This window comes from Mustela nigripes, chromosome 1 (assembly GCF_022355385.1).
Source record: "Mustela nigripes isolate SB6536 chromosome 1, MUSNIG.SB6536, whole genome shotgun sequence".
In the NCBI taxonomy this organism is placed as follows: Eukaryota; Metazoa; Chordata; class Mammalia; order Carnivora; family Mustelidae; genus Mustela; species Mustela nigripes.
This window is the reverse complement of record NC_081557.1, coordinates 39,258,805-39,273,196: the sequence shown is the minus strand read 5'-3', so window position 1 is coordinate 39,273,196 and position 14,392 is coordinate 39,258,805. Positions and strand designations below refer to the sequence as shown.

Here is a 14,392-nt window from a genome sequence, read left to right as displayed (position 1 = left end):
TTGTAACTCTCTAAGTACATTTACTATGTGAAAATAAATTGCAAAATTAAAACAAAAATTTGCTTCTGTTCTAATGGCTTATTATCAACAATATAGAGGGTTTTATTGTTTTTTGTTTGCTTAGGACCTTTGTATAGGGAACCCTGACCCCTGCTAGATTTAGATCTTGCTTAGGTGTGTGCATTCATGCATGTGTGTAGTTGTTGAATGAATAATATATTATTTTGGTCCCTGAAGCTCAAGGACAGATACATCTTAGAGGACTCCAAAGAGGGCTGCTTTGTGTACTACAGGTATCATAGCCTGTTTTTGTATGGCCTATGAGTTAAGAATGTCTTTTACATTTCCAAATTATAAAAGATAAGTAGAATAATATTCCATGACACAGGATTTATTATGGTTTGTATCATGAATATTCTTTTAATTTTATGTTTCCTAATTAAATTGCTAAGGAAATGTGCTACATTGGTCTTTCTTGTTTTTGATCATTCTTTAAAAATTAGCCTTTTTAAAAAAAATTTGGGTGTTGATTCTCCTTTACCAGTCAGAAGCAAATATGACAGTTATGTCAAGTGACACTCATCTGTAGTTTACTTAAATTGGAGTGTTTAATTAAAAATCATTAGTATTTAAGATACCATTGGAAATGCTGACTTAATAAAGTAAAAAAGCTGAGTGCAGTTGTATAGGATTCCAAATTTGTCAGGGAAAAAATGGACAGTTTAGGGTTATAGGCATTGAAAGATTAAAAGAAATAGCCTAAAATATTAACAATTGTTATTCCTGGATATCTGGATCATTGGGCTATATTTAGATTTTCTTTACTTATTTCAGCAATGGGTATATACATTACTTAAAAAAAAAGTTAGATAACCTAATTGTAGTTTTTGAGGTAATTATTGGTATCGTGTTACAATGTTTTTTATGCTCATGATTTTTATCTTTTCCCTCTCTTCTTGCTCTGAGTTTGCCACAGAGTAATCTGATCCACTTGATTATAATATACCCATTTCTGTCTCCAGCCCTGACCTCTCTTCTAGATTCAGATTTCCACCTGCATACCTGATATCTCTATTTGGTTGTATGCTAGGACCCATAGATTACATGTAGGTAATATCAGGCTCATATCTCTTCTCTCTCCTCGTATTCTCTTCTCAACACAATTCTTTCTATGTTCTGTTCAGTTAGTGTTGTCAGCATCTATTTATTTAAGTTCCAAGATTTTTTTGACTCCTCTATTTTCCTTTTTTTCATATTTAAATGAGTTCAGGTCTCTGACTTCTAGGCTCTTTAGGAATCTGTCCTCTCTACAACTGTCAGTTACTTTCTAAAACAGGAGAGATTATGATTTACTTACTTTCTAAAGTTTATAGTTAATAACTTCTGATTGCAAATTGAGTAATAGGTACTATTTGTAAGCACTGTGTGCAAAATACTGTGGTAAACCTTATGCATATGTTATCTTATTTAGTTCCTATCATACCCCTTTAAGACAGCTGCTATTCTTCATAATCTTATAGTTGAAGAAGGTAAGGCTTTGAAGAGGTTGAGGACCTTGCTCAAAGTTGTAGAGCTGTTTAGTTCTAAGTCAGTATGGCCTTAACGAGTGAAAGTACTTCATAATCTAGCTTCAGTTGTTTTCTTTTAAGTTTAATTTTTATCAAAGCTATATGTGTACATGTTTAAAAAGAGTTGAATAGTTCTGCAGGACTATTGACAAAACAGTCCTCTACAAATTCCCTCTTTTGTTTTGGGCTCTTTAGACACAATCACTTTCAATTTATTTCTTTGATATTTATCTCCATATCTCAAAATGTTCTGTCTGTAGTGTTCTTTCTGGAGTTTTCAGTTTAAGGCATTATCTACTGACTTACTACAAGTAGAAGCTAAGGTGTACCGCTATCCCAAGCCATACCCAGACACATTTCTCAGTTCTGCTCAGTCTTCCCAGTATTGTCATATTGTAAGTAGTTTGGTTATACCAGTACTCAGAGTGTGTATCAATGTGACTATAAGCTATTCATAATTGAGTCTTGTAGTTTACTGTAATTGTTTTCCTTTGCTGTATATTTTGTTTTTCCTGTGTTAATGTTTTTTTTTAAAAACTTGCTTTTGTTTAGTTTTCTGTGTACTTATCATTAATTTAGCAAGAGGTTACCAACAGGGGGCAACACAGTGGACATTGGCAATGTTGGGAAGGCAGGGAGTGTGCTACTGATGCCTAGTGGTGGAAGCAGGCTCTGCTACCAAACATCATCCTACATCCACAGCACAGACTCCCACAAGAAAGAACTGTGCAGTCCAAAATGTCAGTAGGGACACTGTTGAGAAGCCGTGATTTAGTCCAGTTCTCTCAAGTGTATAAATCTCTTCTTACTCTGTTCAAACCTACTTATTTTTTATTTAAGTTTTCTTGAATTGCAGCTGTTGTTTATATTTGCCTTTACTATCATCTTAGTAGCCCCGCTCAGGACTCTATTGTATTGGGGCTCTTAGTTCCATATCTGGTGTCTTCTTTGCTCATTTTGTCATTTTGGAGGACCACTTTCAATAGCTTTCTGGACAGCATATACTTTTTTCCAAACCTCACATGTCTGAAAATATTTCTGTCCTCTTGCTTTATAGATCATTTGGCTAGGCAGAGAATTCTTAGTAAGAAATAATTTTCTCTCAGAATATTTTTTAACATTGTTCCATTGTTTTCTTTATTTCAGTGTTGCTGTTGAGACATCAGATGCCTAGAAGATTCTTTTCCCCTATTTTGAAACTTTTTTTTTTTCCCTTTCTAGAAGCTTTGAGAATCTTTTCTCCCAGAGTTTTGAAATTCCTGTATTATGTGCCTTGGTATAGGTCTTTTTTAAAATCCATTTCTGTCAAGTTCAGGGTAGTCTTATTCAGAAATTCATCAGTTCTGGGTAATTTCCTTAAATACTCCCCCCCCCCCCCCCATTTCTTCCTTCGGTTTTCTCTCTTCTTTCTCTTGAGTTCCTATGGATTAGGTTTTGGGCCTATGAACTGGTTTCTCTAATATTCTTACCTGTTTTCTTCTATTTTCCATTCCTTTCCCTCTTGCTTTATGGAAAATTTTTCTCAACTTTTATCTTCCAGTTCTTCTACTACAGTTTTATTTCTGCCATCATATTTATAATTTCCAAGCACTCTTTTTTTCTTCTGAAAAAAATTTTAAATATCCTTTTTCTGTCTTGTGGATACAGTGTCTTATCTCTCTTAGGAAATTAGTAGTTGTTTTTTTCTCTACACATTCCCCCTTTCCTCCAAATTTCCTTTTTGTGTTTATTTGCTTGGGCTTTGTCTTTCATATGAGATGCTTTCCTTGGATGCCTAGTGATTCTTTGAAGTCGACTCTTACTTAAAAGAGGTGCCTTGGGCGCCTGGGTGGCTCAGTGGGTTAAAGCCTCTGTCTTCCGCTCAGGTCATGATCCCAGGGTCATGGGATCGAGCACCGTGGGATCCAGCACGATGGATCCCACCACATCGGGCTCTCTGCTCAGCAGGGAGCCTGCTTCCTCCTCTCTCTCTGCCTGCCTCTCTGTCTACTTGTGATGTCTGTCTGTCAAATAAATAAATAAAAATCTTAAAAAAAAAAAGTGCCTTAAAAAGCTTAGCAGCCTTACAAGTGGATGATTATGGTTTTCCCTCTAGAGTGATATGGCTGAATAATTTCCTTGCAGACTCCCAGTGACACCTCTTTTCTCTTGTGCTGGATTGATTTCCCAGAAAAGATTTCTGATCTTATGCCTAGAGAGAACAGGCTTGGGGACTGAGTAGGAAAAAGGGATTTGGGTTTCATCATTAAGTATGCAAATACATTTTCATTTGTTCTCCAGTTTTCAGTATGGCATTCTTCACATTCATTTGAGACTAACATCCTCTAGTGCAGAGATATCCAGTTTCACACTCTCAGAGGTCATGTAACCTTTTGCCAGAAAGGGTCAAGGAGTAGAAGAGAGGTCTGGGAGTTCTAACTGCTTCTTGAACAAATCTGTGCTCCTAGTTGGACTCTACCCTTAACTCCCAGAGTGTCTGAAACTGACAGTTTCTGAGCATTTTAGGGTCCCCCCCTACTATACTTTAAAAATTTTTTGGAAGAGTTGCAGAAATAATAGAGAATTGTCATATACCCTTCAGTGAGCTTCTCCTCATGTTAACATTTTATATAACTATAAAACACTTGTCAAGAGTAAGCAATTAACCTCATTTTACTAGTTTTTCCACAAATGGCCCTTTTTGTTCAAAGATACAAATTCAGGATCCTACACTGCATTTAGTTGTCTTATTTCCATAGGTTCTTTTTATCTGTGATAGTCCTTACCCTTTCCTTCTCTTTCACTACCTTGACACTTTGAACAGATATTTTGTATAATGGCCCTCAATTTGGGTTTGTCTGACATTTTCTCATGATTTATGACCTCTCTCATGAGGTTGGGAATTAAGAGAGGGATATTGCAGATGTGATGTGTTCTTCTCAGTATGCCATCTGGAAGGTGTGGGAGAATGTGATGTACTGCTAGTGATGTTAACCTTGATCACTTGGGTATGGTGCTGTCTGTTAGGTTTTCTCCACTATAAAGTTACTATTTTCCTCTTTAATAATTACTAAATACTTTGAGACTGTGCAGATACCTTGTTGAGGCTTAAACTTCTGCCCACCAATTTTAGCATCTATCTATGGGTCTTGTCTTATTACTGGTGTATTCTAAGAGTAGTTTTCTATTTTCCTCATTTCTGTATTTATTAATTGGACTTCTTTGGTGAGGAAGAGTTATCCCTTCTTCCCCATTTATTTCCCCATAATAATTTATCAGTATAGACTTTTGGATATTTACTTTATTCTTTGGATTATAATCCAATTCTATTATTATTTATTTTGCTTTTTAAGCTGTTCCAATCTTGGCCAGGGGAGCACTTTCTGGTTGGCATCTGTGTGTTCATCCTTGCTTTGTGAGAACTTACTTTCTGGCGCCACATTATGCTTCAGCCCATGGTGTATTTTCTCTGCGCCAACTCTAGAAGCAACCACTTCTCCAGGGAGTTTATGGGAGTCCTTTGGTGTAATTGTAAATGTGATATAAACCAGGTGTCTTTGGTTTTCTTCTAAACTAATAGAGAATTCAGCTTCTTTACATGTAATAGACATTACCATTTGATCTGCTTTTCAGCTTTGAAATCATGTTTCTGGTTCCTTATGGGTTTATGCTCTTTAAAAAAATGTCTTAACTCTTGTTTTGAAATTATCTTGAGAAGCTTCAGCGCTAAATGCTTGTATTCAATCTATCCTCTTTAACCAGAAATTCCTAACTTAATGTATTTGTCTCCTGCCCCAGGCCAGTTTTGTTTTAGCCACATTTGGCTACATTAGTTGCTGTTCCCAGATGTGCTCTATGCTTTCATGCTTCACTTCTATGCCCTTGCCCTGAGTGAATATTATGAAGTACTTTTTTATCATCTGTTTTCTAGGGAGTTTTAAATTGGTGAACTTTAATTTTGCATGAAAACTATTATTTAAGTGCTTTCTTAAGTACTTTCTTTAGGATTGCTTCTTTCTTATTTTCCAGTTTTTTGATTAGTCAAAGTTTTTGCCTCTCAGTATCAAGGTACTATAATTTTTTTTGCTGAAATTGAAGGGACTGGGTTAGTACATTTCCAGGGTACTAAAGTACCATGATAGCCCAACTTGGAAAGAAAAGGTTATATTGAAAATAGGGGGCTGGGAAAAATATATCACTGAATATATAAATTTAAATATCTGTTGTCAGTTAAGATTACAGAAGACATCTACTTTTAAAATTGATTCATTTGTCTTTAAGGATCTTCTTCAATTTAGGCAACATGTTTAGGTGTCCTGGTATGCAGAGGCATATTCTTTTATGAGGTTTATTACACAGATTTTAAAGTGTTCTGTCCGGGTACTGTTGGCTTAAAATCTACTTTTGTACAAACACTCTCCATTGTACAAAGCCTTTGGGGCAAAATTATTGTGATTGGCAATGATGACAAATGATTGGCAAAACTGACGTAATCAAGATTCTTAAAGAGCACTCATTTCTCTTGAGAATGATTTGCTGTTGGTATAGTGTGGATGTAAGTGTAGGGTAAGTAAACAGAGGTCTCCTCTCTGCCTTATTACGTATTTCCATTTACTCTATCTCTAGGGTTGAGAGCAATAATAATTTATATCTATTTTTTTGTTTAATAGAACTAAACTGAACCATGTATATATAAAATAGGCGTTGATATTTATATAAAACTGTTGCTATAACCCACTGTTTTTATGAAAATTACTGAGATAATGGGTGTCAAATTTTAATGTTTTTTTAAAAACATGCTCTTGGGGCACCTGGGTGGCTCAGTGGGTTGAGCCGCTGCCTTCGGCTCAGGTCATGATCTCAGGGTCCTGGGATCGAGCCCCACGTCGGGCTCTCTGCTCAGCAGGGAGCCTGCTTCCCTCTCTCTCTCTCTCTCTCTGCCTGCCTCTCTGCCTACTTGTGATCTCTCTCTGTCAAATAAATAAATAAAATCTTTAAATAAAAAAAAAAAAACATGCTCTTAAAATATTATCCAGCCAGCAAAATCTAGCTCTTCTTCCCACAAGTAACCATTTCTGATTCTCTTTCAACCTGATTACATTTCCCTAACCCTGAAACCCATTGCACTATATCTTTTGACATTTGAAAAATTATACCCCCTTATAAGTTACATGTTACTACATTATTACCTTTATTAGACTGGAAAATCTTCAAAGGCAGGACATGACAACCCGAGTGCCTGGGTTCAAATAGTAGCTTTGTGACCTTGGGCAAGTTACTTAATTTCTTGATACCATATTTAAATGAGGATACTAGTAACTACATCCTAGGCTTGGGAACAAGAAGTGAGTTAATACATGTAAGGTTTCTTGCACATAATAAGCACTCTATAAATGTCAGCATACCCCTCCATTATGTTATTACTTTCATCTTATATTCTTTCTAGGGACCAGCGCAATGTGCTTTGCATTGTCCAGTAAATATTGATTAAATGAAAATGAAGTCAGGGGCGCCTGGGTGGCTCAGTGGGTTAAGCTGCTGCCTTCGGCTCAGGTCATGATCCCAGGGTTCTGGGATCGAGTCCCGCATCGGGCTCTCTGCTCAGCAGGGAGCCTCCTTCCTCCTCTCTCTCTCTCTCTGCCTGTCTCTCTGCCTACTTGTGATCTCTCTCTGTCAAATGAATAATAAAAAATATTTTTAAAAAAATGAAAATGAAGTCATATTTAGTTATTGAATATACTAGTCATTACAGTTACAGTTCTAATTATGACCTGTTAGCTAAATATCTGTGTGTTTGCACAAATCCTAAATGATTGTTGGATTTGACAGGTTCTTTTATATCCTCAAATATTGCTGATATAAACATACTGCTATTCTTACTGCTTTAATTGAAAACTAGAACATGTTAGAGTACAAATGTTAAAAATAAGTTTTTGAGTCTAATGAGGTTCTGAGAAAAATTGGTTTATATGTATAGATAATTGTCAAGATGCCTTATAAGATTAACAGATTACTGCTTTATAAGATTCAGTGTGGGATGCTATTTTAAAGCAGGATCCATGTTAAGAATAGTTTGTTTCTGAAAGAACTTTATGTATGTGATAATTCTGACTTTTAACTCTAGAGTAGAGCCAGTCGACAGGGATGAAAGAGACTGTTTCTGTCAGTTGTACATTGATTGTGCTCTAGATATGATGCTGCGTTAGTTAACTCATATGAGACTTGCAGAGTCTTTCAAATATTAGCCTAGCAAGCATAACATGCTTGTATTCAACAAATATAGTGGCTTTCGAGTAAAGAAAAATTAAGGGCTATTAAGTAACATAATTAAGAAGAAGTCTAGAATTTAAACTTTTCTGTATATAGTGAATCTCATACCTTTGCTGAGATTAATAGGTTTAGCTTTAGGAAGACCATGGATCTCATTCATGACTTTATGTGAAGTTTTGTAGTATAACCAAATTATTGTAGTTTGACTATACAAATGATATTTTCCTGTTTCAAATCATACTTAGCTATTTTCATTTTTATCATAAACGTCCTTTAATTTTTCTTAGTGTAGGTTTCTATAGTTTCTGATTCAGTAGAATTCATTATTCTGTTAAACATTGAGTTAGTAGCTGCTAGAATCAGGTTCAAAGATAAATAAGATACCCGAACTAGTTCTAGTTCTAGATGCTAGTCTAGTTAATTTAGTTAGAAGGAGTAGCATTTAAAACACAGAGGTTGGGGCGCCTGGGTGGCTCAGTGGGTTAAAGCCTCTGCCTTCTGCTCAGGTCATGATCCCAGTCCTGGGATTGAGCCCCGCCATCGGGCTCTCTGCTCAGCAGGGAGCCTGCTTTCTCCTCTCTCTCTCTGCCTGCCTCTCTGCCTACTTGTGATCTCTGTCTTTCAAACAAATAAATAAAATCTTAAAAAAAAAACAACAACACAGAGGTTTGTAATGCATTTTAGGAATTGACAAAAGTTTAGTATAGATGGATAGATTGTTTGGGGTTGAGTAGTAGAAGATGGTTCTGGAAGATTGTGTCTTACAAGTGCTGAAGGCTTTGTATGCCTGTGAGGAGTTTAGATTTTTTACTGTGCAAGCATTAGGAGGCTTGAAATCAACTTTTTCCCAGAAAAAGTTAACAAGTTTTTGAAATATTTATAAATCTAATTCCTGAAACTTCTTCACTGAAACATATTTTACTTGCATGAATGTTTTATGTCCCTACTTTAATATTAAAAATCTATACACAAATGAAAATGGGGAAGGGGGAACTTGCTAATAATACCTTATTCTTTTACCTGTTTTTTTTTCCCCATTTGCAATTATTTAATTAGGTCCTTTTTTTTTTTTAAGAATGAAATGTTTCCCATCATAATGCATCGTAAGTGCATTTCCCACATGTGAGTCATGCTGGCAGAATCTCTTTTGGCATACTTGTTACATTTTTATACGGATAACACACAGGTAGGTGTCTTCAGATATGCTAAGCAGGTAGGCCTCATTTGCGTCCAGAAAAGTGCCAGGAGCTGTACTCCTGGGAGTGTAGATATGTTTTGAAGTCCTGAGCAGATTCTCACATTTAATGCTAGAAGGGAAATTTGCAAGTGGGAAGTTCAGAACTTCTGATTTTCACTGACAGTACAAGGCTTACAATGATAAGGTTTCTTCACATAAGGACATTTTGTGAGTGACTTTTGTAGTTGATAGTTTCCTAAGTGCTTTACTACTGATTTGTTTGTAGGCATTAGTCTTGGTAAGGGAGAACTAGTATGGAGTAAGTAGGATGTAGAACTCCAGTGTTCACCCCCTTTCTTTCTGCTAAAGCTCAGCAGGGTAGAGGTGGCACTGGTACCGGAGAATCATGACTCTCCTGGGGACTCTTATGGTGGCAGCCACACAACTGAGAACACCACAAGGAATGTTTTTAATTAGGGGATTAATGAAATCTTCCTGAGGAAATCTCTAATGTTCCAAATAAAATTAAGACTTTAATATTTAGCCCCGAGGAGCTCTTGATTATAACCCCAGTTCTAGGTTGCATTAAAAAGTCAAATTTTGTGGGACTCGCTTCCTAAAAGATACGTATTGCTTTACTCAATATAAATAAACTATGAGTTTATATACATTTTATATACATTTATATCCATTTTTATTGATATAAAATGGCTACCATTTTATGTGCTTACGTGCTTTCATTTTATTGCCCTTAATTTTAAATTTATAGCAAGTTGTATGATTTATTACATTATGTTTATTTATAGTACTTTGTGGTAACGGAAGGCAATTGGTGAAAAATTAGATACCTAACAATGAAGTCTCTTATTAAAGGACATTTGAGAAATATTATTGCTTTAATTTTGACATTTTATATTCACATGTCTTTTAATATTTATTTGGCATTACATTATTTACTATTAACATGGCACACATCCAGACATAGAAAGAAACAGACACAGAAAATGTTTCTACAATTCAGTAGTATGATTTAATACTGGAAGGGATATAGTAGTTAGGTATTACAGTCCCTTCACTACCACCCCGCTCCACTTTATTTTTGGATCAGAAAAACATAAAGGCTGTAAAAGCTCAAGAAGTTACTCAAGGTCTCAGCTAGTGGAAGAGCTTGAATGAAACTTTTTTTTTTTAAGTCAGGTTTACAAGGTATAATTATGTAATAAAGTTTGCCCTTATATGGTATACAGCTTTGTGAATTTTGACAAACTTAATACAGTTGAGGCCCCTTGTAAACAGTGCGCTACCCCCCCCTTCACGCTTCCGCTGTCCACCTCACACTCAAGGCTCTGCAACCACTGATCTGTTTTCTGTCCTCATATTTTGCCTTTGTAGAACATCATATAATTCATATAGTATGTAGCATTTTGAGTCTGACTTCTTTCCTCTAGTATAAAACTATGAGAGTCATTCATGTTGTTTCATGTATCAGTAGTCTTCCTTCTTAGTGCTGAGTGCAGCGATTATTTCTCCATTCACCAGCTAATGGATATTTATTTCCAGTTTTTGAGGATTCTGAATAAAGCTGCTGCAAGTACTTGCATACTTGTTTTTTGGGTGTTAAATGCATCTTTAACTTTGTAAGAAACTGCCAAACTTCTCTGAAATGAAATGCATTCTGATGAGCAGTGTATGAGCATCTTAGTTGCTCTGCATCCTCCTTTTTGGTACTTGGTAATGTCAGGGTTTTTTGTTTAGTTTTTGCTTTTTTTCTTTTTTCTTTTTTTTTTTTTTTAGCATTCTAGTAAGTGTATAGTGATTTTTGTGATTTTAATTTGCATTTCTTTTTTTTTTTTAAGATTTTATTTATTTATTTGATAGACAGAGGTCACAAGTAGGCAGAGAGGCAGGCAGAGAGAGAGGAGGAAGCAGGCTCCCCGCTGAGCAGAGAGCCCAATGTGGGGCTCCATCCCAGGACCCTGGGATCACAACCTGAGCTGAAGGCAGAGATTTTAACCCACTGAGCCGCCCAGGCGCCCCTAATTTGCGTTTCTATAATGACTGTTGATGTAGAGCATCTTTTCATATGCTTGAGGATTTTTATTAATCCTGACCCAGAAAACATATTTTATGCAAGTATTACATTTGCTCGGTTCTGATAGGAGAGAGAGAAGACAGAAGAGTACTGGGTCCCAAGGAGTTTATGATTTACATATGGAAGACTGGTAATCATGTTAAGTGGTGATGGTATTTGAAATCCCAGTTCACATAGCTGCTGGTTTGGTGAGAAGAAATGGTTTGGAAATCAGAAAACACAGTGGTTTGACTTTGCAGTAGTCGCTTGACACTTCTTTCTTTTTTTCTTCTTTCAAATAAGGGACTTGGACCAGATAAGGAATAAGATTTGTCTCTAAATTATAAACCTACGGGATCTTTTAAAGTAGTGGGTGTTTTTACTACTTTTACAATAGTAGGTTTTTACCCTTTGTGAGAAGGCCATGCAGTCAGAAAACAAAAGATCTTTGCAGGTTTTTTCTGTCTGATGAAGTTCATATTATTCCCAAAAAATAATCTTTTGCAATTTTAAACATCATAAGTTATAAATTTTACTGTAGTCAAGGATCTTTTTTTAAGTCTAAGGATAGTAACTGGTAGTTTCATAATACCTTCTGTGTGATATTATTATATTATAACTTGTAGGGTATTTTCAGGATATTTTCTTTTGATCTTCAGAAAAAGTCTTTGTGGACCTTGAAAACTAAATGACTTGCATAGGATTATACAGGTAAAAAAAAAAAAGTAGCCATCTTGACCAGAGGGTTGTAGCCTTGATCTTTTGCCCTGTGCAGAACATTGCTCATTTGCACTATAGGCCTCTCCAGTAGGAAGTAAATGGTCATCTAATAGTTCTGAGTAACCTATGTATTTTTTCAGTTGTACCATTTCATGTTCAGAATATTATAAGAATGTAATATTCTTACATTAAAATTCTTATCTATGCTAAATAAGCACATGGTAACAGATAATACAATAAACAAGCTTCTTTGATTTAGTAATAATACAGTAGAACATTCAAGACCTGTAAACAAGTCAGTTGTATCACGAGCTGAGTCACTGCTTGTCAACAGTAGCCTACTCACAGAAGAAAACTTAGCTGTAATCAAAAATAAAGATAACAGGAATAGTAAAGGGCTTATTATTGCCTCTCCTGAGAGTAGTTTGTTCAGTTTCTAAGTTTAGATACCTATAGTATGTTATTAGTGGGATACCCATTACCAGTAGTAGAATAACTATTAAAAGGAGTAAAGCAGAAGTGGGAAGAGTATTCTCCCTTAGACGTAAGGGGGAAAATAATGTCATTATATCTTTATTGCCACAAATACGTTAACATTATAAAGTTGTCAGTAAGCCTATATTTCTTAGGAGATCCATGTTCATATATGACCTTAAGGCAAGTCAGTTCAGGTCCCAGAATTTCTTTTTACCCATCTGTAAAATAAGGAGTTTAATTGGATGTCTAAACGTCCATCAGCTTTAAATATTATAATTCTGTGTCATATGTGATGAATTACATGATTGATGGTTTCATAACTGTCAAGTAAAGTATATTGCTCATAGTTAATTTTAACTTTTTTTTTTAGGTTCTGAAACTTTGTTATTCATTTTTGACTAATTGAATGGGTACTTGATGTAATTGTTACAAGTAAAAATAGATTACATAGAATTCAGAGTTTTATATATTTAGTTTTCTGATTATAATATGGGGTTCTGGGAGCTTGCTTTATGGGTGTTTTAAAAGAAAGTAAAATGCAGTTATCAGAGGGGCTCACTAATACTAGAGCACAAAGGGCAGGTATGAACATAGGTATTTTTACAAAATTTTAAAAACATACTGTAAGTCATACTGTTTGTTATACTTTATTATAAGTAAAGTAAGTCATACTGTTTGTTATACTTTATTATAGTGTGCTATATGATTTGGAAACAAATGTCATAAATTGACAGACCATTGATGTTATATCTTATTCAGTATTAGTTTAAGTTCAGAAAATCCATATCCTGATACATTGAATAAGCACCTGTTAATATTGCAGATTCGTGGGGCACCTGCGTGGCTCATTGGGTTAAAGCTTCTGCCTTCAGCTCTGGTCATGATCCCGGGGTCCTGGGATTGAGTTCCACATGGGGTTCTCTGCTCAGCAGGGAGCCTGCTTCCTCCTCTCTCTCTCTCTCTCTCTCTTTCTGCCTGCCTCTCTGCCTACTTGTGATCTCTGTCAAATAAATAAAATCTTTTAAAAAAAAGTAATGCAGATTTTTTTATCACAGAATTTGTATTTGTATATGTATATGTACAACATAGAGTGTAGTTACAATTTTTTATGCTTTGAACTGAACTTTTATAGCAAGTACAAAGTTGTTTTTTAGAAAATTCATATATGAAGATTTGAATTTAGAAAGCAGGTTAAAGCAGATAGTGATTATTAGCAAACTCCTTTTTTTTTTTTTTAAGATTTTATTTATTTATTTGACAGAGAGATCACAAGTAGGCAGAGAGGCAAAGGTGGGGGGTGCAGGAAGCAGGTTCTGCGCTGAGGAGAGAGCCCATTGTGGGGTTCGATCCCAGGACCCTGAGACCGTCACCCGAGCAAAAGGCAGAGGCCCAACCCACTGAGCCACCCAGGCACCTCAGACTTCTTTTAAATAGTAAAAGCCCTTACATTAAAATCTTTTAAAATTTAAAATCAGTTTGGAAAATTTTGAAACTTTCAAAATCAATTTTTAGAAATTTATTTAAAAGTTTTAAGGCCATACTTTATACTTCCAGTAGCAGAAGCTATGTATTATGAAATTATTTTCCTGCTTTATTTTGTTTAGCAAATTCCCTTAAAGACTTAGACTTTCCTCTTCTGTGGTTCATTTTTGGTAGTAAATATTATAGATTAGCCATTTCCATTTTTTAGCTAAGCAGAATCTTGCATATAAATCTGCCCTTTGTTTGTTCCTATATACTTATTGGTCTTTATTCATGTTCATATGGAATCTTTATGATTTTCTGAAGTAATATTCCTGACCAATCTCCTCAAATCTTTGGGCATATTTGTTTTCTTTGAGTATATTAACAAGAGGAACAAAATTCTATTTTTTTTTTTTTAAACTGGAACAAATCCTACATATATGGAAGAGATTTCTTTTGAGAAATTTGAGCCTACAGTATAATTTCACACTGGTGAAAAGGTAGGGTTAAGAAGATGGAACTATTTGGGAGAAGTTGTAGAGAGATACTAGTGGGAATGGAGTTGAGGAAAATTGGATCTAAGAAAGTCTTATATTTTTGTTGGTAATGGAGTTTGTATCATTTTCTGATTATAATGATTTATAGAGATGTTTTGTTTAGAATGGC

The 14,392-nt window shown here is 35.3% G+C and overlaps 1 protein-coding gene across 2 annotated transcripts in view; it reads left to right on the top strand.

Moving 5' to 3' along the window:
* USP47 (ubiquitin specific peptidase 47) overlaps positions 1 to 14,392 on the top strand; it is a 110,795-nt gene that overhangs the window by 2,933 nt on the left and 93,470 nt on the right. The window lies entirely within an intron of this gene.